Genomic DNA, 8,910 nt, shown 5'->3' on the forward strand with positions numbered 1-8,910 from the left:
GTATTATATTTTATGCAACGAATTTATTTTCGTTATTATTTCTTATTAATCTAAGAAAATTAATGAAATGAAAATAAATCGAAACAATATTCTAAGTGAATATAAGATTAAAATATTCTCAGTATTTTTGATACAATAAGAACAATTTTCTTGATTTGTTCACCGGAAAATGTATTTAATATATTATTCTTCAATTTTATTCAAATATAGTCTAGAGCACAGACAATCTTTTGACGAAATGGAATAATATTATACTTTTTGAAAACATATTATAGTAACTATATTTCTTCTCTTTTTTACATAAATTAATTATGTAGTCGGTTGTTTTTGTTTAGAAATAATAATATATACAAATTTAATTACGGTTCCTTTTTATTTCTAAAAGTCACATTTCATTTTATACAAGAATTATATGTAATATAAATATAAATTTTACATTTTCAGAAATATATATATACGAAAGAGTAGGTAGTTCTTGTTATTTTATTTAAAATAAAAAAAATAAAAGTAATTTGGTTTGGAAATTTCGATTTATAAATAGATAGCTCTTTTGATATGGAATTAATACTTCATGAAAAGCATACCAATGTTTGTAATAATAAAAAAATAACATTCTGCAGACTAAAAAATAATAGACTTTTATATCAGTAAAATAATATTTACAATTTATTTGATGCATTAATTATAGAATATAGATGTTTGTGTACCTATACCTATAACGATACTGCGCCTAACAATATTGGACACTACTCTGTTAATAACATAATATAACCTACGCGTGCAATGTATCTCAATATATAAAATTGAAATTGCAATTTTAATTAATTAACTATCGTAAAAAGAAGGATAAAATCTACATACACGTCCACGTAATGATCTCAGGGAATAATATATGAATTTAATTCAGGATACGAAGATGACAATATATAGTTCGCACCTACACAAACACTCGACGACTTGCGGAGACCGTTTTCCGGATAAACGCACGGAAACCACACAAAAGCGTGTTTGTATCTCAAACCGAAAATACAATATTACGAGGTATTTTAATGACACTTGGCACACGGAGATAAACGCATAAGTAGCCAGCTAATGTCGTAACGCGTCCGGAGACACGGCTTATGTGTAGTCATATAATAATAATAATATTATAACGGACTATTCGTCAACATTTAAACTCAACACCACCTGTACAATTGGTATATAATGATAAAAATCGGACCCACGACAGCCGAACGTATAATTTCCTCAAGGAAAGGCTTCTCTTCTCTTCACTCGCTTTACCCTCTCACTCAGTCTTTCTCGCTCTCACGCATACGTATTGCTAGCACTGTTTTTTTTCTTATTATTATTATTCCCGTAATGACCGCCCGAGTAATGACACATGCTTCAGCACACATCCTCATGCTACACGTTTTATACGCTATACCTACGTATTATTATGTATGTGTGTTGGGTGGAAAAAATAATAATAATAATAATCTTACAATGAGATCAAAGAAGAATAAAAAAAAAAAAAAATGTTCAAACTATATATTATACATCTAATGTTAGGTATACTTCGAGTTTTTTTCGTAATCGTATATGCCTCCACAAATTTACGAATGAAATATTACTGTACTATGATACAAAAAAAAAAAAAAAATAAAAAAAATAATTCCCGTAATTAATTAGACAATTTAGTTAGCATTTTGTCATCGGCTTACCACCAAAGTATGATAAATGGTAATATATTCTGTTCTAGTCATAAAAATTACCTGCATAGTTCATTACCCAATACAAAAAATAATATCAACGCATAATAAAATAACTGCATTACTATTACATTTAATAATAACTCAATTGTTTTCTAATTGTTGCGAATCTATCTTAAACATGTTTGTTTAACTATCACATTGATAGTTTTACGTAACTAGTAACTACCATAAAGGACATTTGAATAATTTCTGAAACAATATGAAAATATTAGTTTATTTATTTATAATAAATAATAAAGATTTTTAAAATAACTATAATTTACTTTTTAAATTGTATTGCTATTTTCTTTTAAATTCAATGTGCACTAAGGAAATATAGTAATTATTAAAAAAAAAAAATGGTATTTTAATACCATATTATGGTTCTGAGATCTTTGATATAGATAATATTATGTAGTTGTGAATTTAAAATTAATAACTTTTATCAGCAATATTGAGTTGGTATCTTAGCACTGACTAATAAGTAGCGAAAGTGAAATTCGAAATTTCAAGTTAAAACTATGTTTGCTTTATACGAAACGTACAAATCTATAGTGACGAAAAAATAATATACAATGAAAATCGCAGTCATTATGTTAGTTGTAGAAATCGAACACTGTGTTACCGTCGTTTGTCAAACGTCACCGAATCAGATTTGACTTGAAGAACGTTATTTCTTGGTATTTCGTTTTTTTTTAAATATTTTAACGTGTAAAAAGAAAATGTCATTTTTGGTGGCGGTCGTATATATAATACTACTCAACGCGTCGTACACGTATCTGATTCGCGAAATGTCAAGATTTGTCAACGTCGTTGTCGTTCGTACGTGCGTACGTGTGACAGACGACTCTGCAGCCCGAGGGATTGATGGACGACGACGAATTTTTTGACGAAATCCCTTTTGACCGTCCGCTGACGTTGTTTCTACTGCTTGACTTATTTACATAATATATACCTTTATGTAGTATATATTATAATATTAATGTGTGGAATCGTTATAGGTATACTGATATCTAATATCTGGTCATGAATTTATCTAATACCTACCATGAGCACAATCGGGACGCGGCGGACATACTGGTATTTGTAATTTTATAAAATTATGTTTAATTAATATTCAAACGTGAAAAAAAATGGTATTATAATAATATAATACTGTATGAGGTCGAATTTTAGAAACTTTTTATATTTTTTTAACTTAATAATTTAACTTTGTATTGCACCTTTTAATTTGGAGCTGCTATTTTATTTTTATGTCATTTTTGTTGGTCAGATTTAATATCCCAGCACAGCGTAGACGCGGGTGAGCGTTAGTAAAAACGATTTCGTTTTAAATTAACCTAAAACTCTAATTTCAAATAATGCAATAAAATATATTATTTTGTCCTTGTGACGTTATATGTAACACGCAACTTTAACTGAAAGCTGGTTAACAAATTATTCAAATTTTTAGAGCACACGATTTGATTTGATATTACATTAATATTTCATCGCATGTTTTCAATGTAATTGCGTCAACGCGACGACACGTTTTCCGCGCAACGTGCTGGAAAAACGTATCGATCGAAAAATAAAACACTTTTGGCGAAAAGTAGAGTTTCGATATATGTATTGTATACTACTATATTAGTATATATATGCGTCAATTCTATCGTATAACGGCCCATTGTCGGGGATCAGCGAAACCCGAATAAGCGCCGATCTTTTATGCTCATCCGTAATCAGTATATTATACTAAAACTGTTTGGAGGGAACAATAAAATACTTCTGGATATCCATTTAAAACTCCGAATTTTTATTTATTGTATCGAGAAACTTTTTCAATAATATAAGATCAACGAACATGTATTATATAGCGCCGCTGCATATGTGCTCCGACTTCTTAACCGAGTATCTAGCCGTCTTCAATTTTATTGTTTTGAAACAATTAAGAAATATTATTTAATACGATTGTGATTGTTATGATAAATATCCGAACACAAGATATATAATAAAAGAGGTAAATGTTAATAATTATATAGTACCATGGTGGGTATCTATAAATATTTTAATGAAGTGAATAGAATAATGCATATATTAATATTATGATAATGACAACTATGTAAATATAAGAGATGATAATATTTCTTACTTAATTATAAATGTGTCATACGAATTATACCTGGCTATATGGCTACACGGGACCAGCATTTGGAGTATGTCGTACGGTACAATTATTATACTTTCTTCTGATAATGGTGACTATTATACGTAGGTACATTTTAAATAATTGGGCTTAAGATAAAAATAAAAAAAAAAACGATCGTCGGTGTAAAGTTCGTGTAGAATGTTTTAATGAAACACAAAATACATGGGAATATCGTCGTCGTCGTCACGTAGTCATGTAGAAAATATGACGAGCAATAAATAATAACATGATATCGTGTCCGTCGACGACGACGACGACGACGATGACGACTGTAAGTCGCCGTAACGAAATACGCCATGCACTACATACGAGTACACGTACAACTACGGTCGTACAACGCACGCACAATATAAGAGCAGCGTTGGACTGGTTCTCGCGACCGAAAAAAAAATTATCTCCAATTGAAATAATAATAAAGTAAAGCGAGCTCGGCGACTGTAAAATATAATAATAATCGTCGTAGTGATATTGTTATTAAATTGTGTACCCGGCGCGACGAGATAACGCGCCGGGTCCATCTATAATATACGCGGTCGTACGACCAACAGAGCAGTATTGCGCACAACGGCATAATAATTGGACCGAGATACCGCGACCGAGATAGAGGGTAAACGACCAATAGGGTTGAGTCGGTTGATCACTGTTTTTATTCGTATTTTGTTTTTGTTTTTAGGTCAATTGTCGGTGGTTTTAAAACCGACGTCCGGACCGGCGGCGGCGAGACAACGGCATTTTCTCGAGGTCGTTATACTCTAGGGTTTATCTCGTGCCCGGCTCTTATTCGGACATAGAAAAAAAAATATGAAACACTCACGATAAGCTCGGCGGATAACGTTTGCTCGCCCGACTGTATGACAAGTGGTGTGGTACGGACGCACCACAGCAACACAAGTAGGTAGATAATGTCCATGTCATATTATATATATATATAATACACATACGTTATACCGTGTAAGAGTATTACACTCATATCGATCGGTTAGGCCCGTAAGTCGTGGTGGTGTATATAGGTAGTACCTTCGAATGCTAGCCGGACGGGTGTCCGTCCGATAATAACTGATACGTGCCTACACGTGACTATTTTACGACCGAATTACACCTATTTTCAATAATATTATGATTATCATCATCATCATAATAATTATGTACAGCGTGCAGTGTACGTACACATACGATTTGGAAAGAGCCGGTGAGCTCGAGCTCGTTTATCCTACTGGAAAAGCACATGAGAGTAAAATCGTGTCAGCTAACGTTGCAGCGCAGTGCACGAAAATATTATATGTTCCACGCGGACTCGGAATAAACGCTAAAATATTGAACGCCGTAATCATAATTTACATTATCCCGTGGATATCGTTTTTCCGTGTCTACGGGGAACCTGAGCGATTATAATATGGTGAAAATGAAACTTAAGCTGACATGCCTGCTGTTTATTTTTTCATTAGTGCGTATAATAATATTATTATATGATTAATGTCGCTGCCGATGACGCCGCTCCCTGTCCAGATCACGTCGCGTTAAGTCGACCGCGTGTCCCGAGAAACAAGACGACTGTTCGAGTACGTATACTATGTATTAATAATACGTATATACCTACTGAGCGATTTTTGTTGTTGTTTTTTTTTACAAACAACTCTCATTATTTAAAAATTTATTAATGCTTTTGAAAAAAATATTAATATTCAATAATTTATTTCTCAAGTTAATATAAAACAACATAAAAAAAAAAAAAAATCATATTTTTATCGTTCTAATTTTTAAGTTTAATACTTTTATCCCTGTATCTCACCGCTTCATTCGCCAAAATTTTTAATATTTATAACTCATAAACTACTTGTCCCAATTTAGATATTTTGTATGACGTACCTATTTCAATGCTTTGAACAATATTTTGGTTCAGAATGTGCAATCTTATACTATGTTTGTTGTTTTTTAAATAAATAACACTATTAAAAAAAAAATATTTTATTTCGACTGGAGTTATGTAAAAACATAATAGATTTTAAAATAATAAGTGTTGTATACGATAAAATAATCGGCATGTTTATGTTTGTTGGTTGTACCAGAATACTGTAACGTCTGCGAAGAGATTCAAAACGAGGATAACGTCTGAGCCGACATAGTACGACATACGGTCCGAGCGTGTCCTTTATAACTACAATATATAAACTATAATATAGCATGATATGTTATACACACTTACAAGTCGATAATTATTATTGTCCTGCGCAATATTTATCGTTACTTGTACGCGCGTACGGGTAATACGACCGCGGCAAATGACTTATTCTTTTTTATATCGTTGACAAACAGGCAACTACAACGGTGCGGGTGGGTAATGTATAATACCATAATAATAATATGTTTGCTCCTCGTGCGTACGATGTCCGTAGAATTATCTTTTACGGTGTCTCTCTCTAATCTCTGTATTTCTCTTTCTCTCGGCGAAAATGTGTGTTAGTGCGATTCTCGCGATAACGCGACGGATTCCGAGCGAGCCGGGTCGCTTTAAATTTTCACTAGATCGGTGGAATTTTAGTGCACGCCGTTATTTTAAAATTTATTTAAATCTTAGTCTTAGCAACGAAACTTCTGAGTCTGAATATAACACGAATATATTGTAACGGGGAACGTGATTAAAATACCTCAGCGCAAAATTAAAAACGATAATTTCGTCAGAAGACGCGAAAAGTCATCAAATTTTCGGCTGCCTTTAATCCCCGAATCGTATATATATTATACATTATGTATATATAAACCATGCAGAAAGACACATCGGCGTAACTTTTAAGGACCTCCTTGGAACCGGCTTTAAAATATATTCCCGATTTTACGACGCAAAACGGTTTTATATCCAACAGTATTTTCCTATATTTTTGCAGCCTCCATAATTTAGGTGGCATTTTCCCGCTGCAATACCCGGGCGTATATGTACGGAAATGGTTAAAGTTCATCCGTTAAGTGTGTACCCACATAAAAAGTATACACTGAAGTCGCTCAATTGATTTCTCGGTATATACAGATGGAAAACTCTGCGTTATACGAGTACTTACACGTACACTCGTTTAGGCACTCGCGTATTTTTTCCACATAATTTTTAATCCAATATACCTATACTGTTTCAGGTGCAATTGGCGGAAAAGCACACTAATAGTAAATACTACAAGCTATGGACTCAATTAGAAGTCACAGGTTCAATAGATAACTACACATTATAATGTACTTACAATAATGTACCTATTTTTATGATACCAATATTTTTAATTATTCTAACAATAAGCAATAACTAATAAGACTATAAGAGAAATATAAAAGCACAATTAAAAATATTTGGATCAGCTCTAAATGATTAAATCCTTACGGCTGTGTCAGAGATTAAAGTTCCATATATTAATATAAAATTAAATCATATGAATGATAAAAAATAATATTTATATCACCTTAAATAACTTATTAAAGATAAGGTATAGAGATTAATATTATTACTGTATAGTTTATTAAATCAATAAAAAAATTAAATTAGTTATGTGCTAGGTTAATAATTGAAGGAATAGAATTTTAAATTATTTATAATTATCAAAATAATTAAATATTTATTTTGGGTTACAGCACCAAACCTAACCTAACCTAAATAATACATAATTGTATATGGTCCATGCTGTCTAAATATAGTTTTTGACCTGAATAAAACTAAATTAACATTTGCCTTAAAATTAATTATGCAATAAATTTTCAATAATAGGTACCTATTCATATTTATAAAACATTCGGCATAAGCTTAGATTTTACGTTGAAAAGTTTTGGCACGAAGAATAGATCCAATTTTAATAAATAATTAATTTTAGTTTCTAATTTTATAATATAATAAGAATTATAATCATACCTATCCAGAATGAAAACCATAGTTAACAAATGGTTGTATTAGAGCTCTAACTATATCACGTAATATACCTATCATAATTTACATTTTGAGAAATTTTTAAAACTGAACTCGCCCAACCCAAGCCAATCAGTAATGTGTGTGTGACACTGTAACATATTATAACAAATACTTATATATTTTAATATTATTCAGAAAAATGAAAATCGTTCATTAATGCGATTTTCTTCCAACTAGAATACTAGATATATTAGGCATGCGCGCACTCGTCTCTCCGCGCTCATCGAAGGACGGCGATCAGCGATATGACATATTATTATTGTACTCGTATTTGTATACTGTATTATTAAAATATCGTAAGTCCGTCAAGGACTGTCTTCTCCGGGTCGGTCTGTATACAACTGCGCAGTGTGCGTTTATAGGCTACAGGTATTTCGCGTACGATATTATTATAATACGGCCCCCAATTTAGTGAGATATAATAGTACTATATTATAGTAGATAACGGCGAACTCGAGGCAACGCGTCTTCGAAGGCGATGATATTCGGATGTCCGAGCGACCGGCGAAACCGCAACCGTGATGTACGTCAAGTATAATAATATGACGTGCATTATTATAATCATACGTTTTATTGTAAGGTATATACGGCAGAGGGTCGTGTGCAGTCTGCGATCACGTCGTCGTGCCAATATTAGCGATTTATTCTTACGTATTATATCATGACTGTGGTGTGCATATATACGATGCTGTTATCGGTCAGCGATTTTGCAGCTGTTATCCGACGTGTAATCCGAGAGCACGCGATATTATTGAATATACATACGATTTATCGGAACTCCGGCGCCGGTTCTCACGACTCGCGAGTCTATACTTCTCCTCAGCCTTTCCCCGCCGCGTTCCGTGAATCTGCTCCGGATAGCGAGCGTCTACGACAGCAGTAATACTAATAATAATAATAATATGACTTGGGCCGAAAAAAATCCTATATACAACAATAAGCCATTCAATTTTGAAACGAAAACTTTTTGCGTCCAAAGCGTTTTTTTTTTCCATTATTATTGTTATTATATTCCGTAGAATCGGCTGTGTCACAATGTGATGAGA

The 8,910-nt window shown here is 32.4% G+C and overlaps 1 long non-coding RNA gene across 2 annotated transcripts; it reads left to right on the forward strand.

The window, feature by feature from the left end:
* The first annotated feature begins 2,090 nt into the window (after nt 1–2,090).
* On the forward strand, nt 2,091–7,273 carry LOC126555564 (uncharacterized). 2 transcript variants are annotated; one of them, XR_007606868.1, is made up of 3 exons: nt 2,091–4,531; nt 4,598–4,819; nt 7,050–7,273. It is a non-coding gene; the product is annotated as an uncharacterized LOC126555564 (long non-coding RNA). The 2 variants fall into 2 exon arrangements; XR_007606867.1 differs by having other exon boundaries at nt 4,598–4,815.
* Nucleotides 7,274–8,910: the final 1,637 nt, after the last annotated feature.

This window comes from Aphis gossypii, chromosome 1 (assembly GCF_020184175.1).
Source record: "Aphis gossypii isolate Hap1 chromosome 1, ASM2018417v2, whole genome shotgun sequence".
Taxonomy (NCBI): Eukaryota; Metazoa; Arthropoda; class Insecta; order Hemiptera; family Aphididae; genus Aphis; species Aphis gossypii.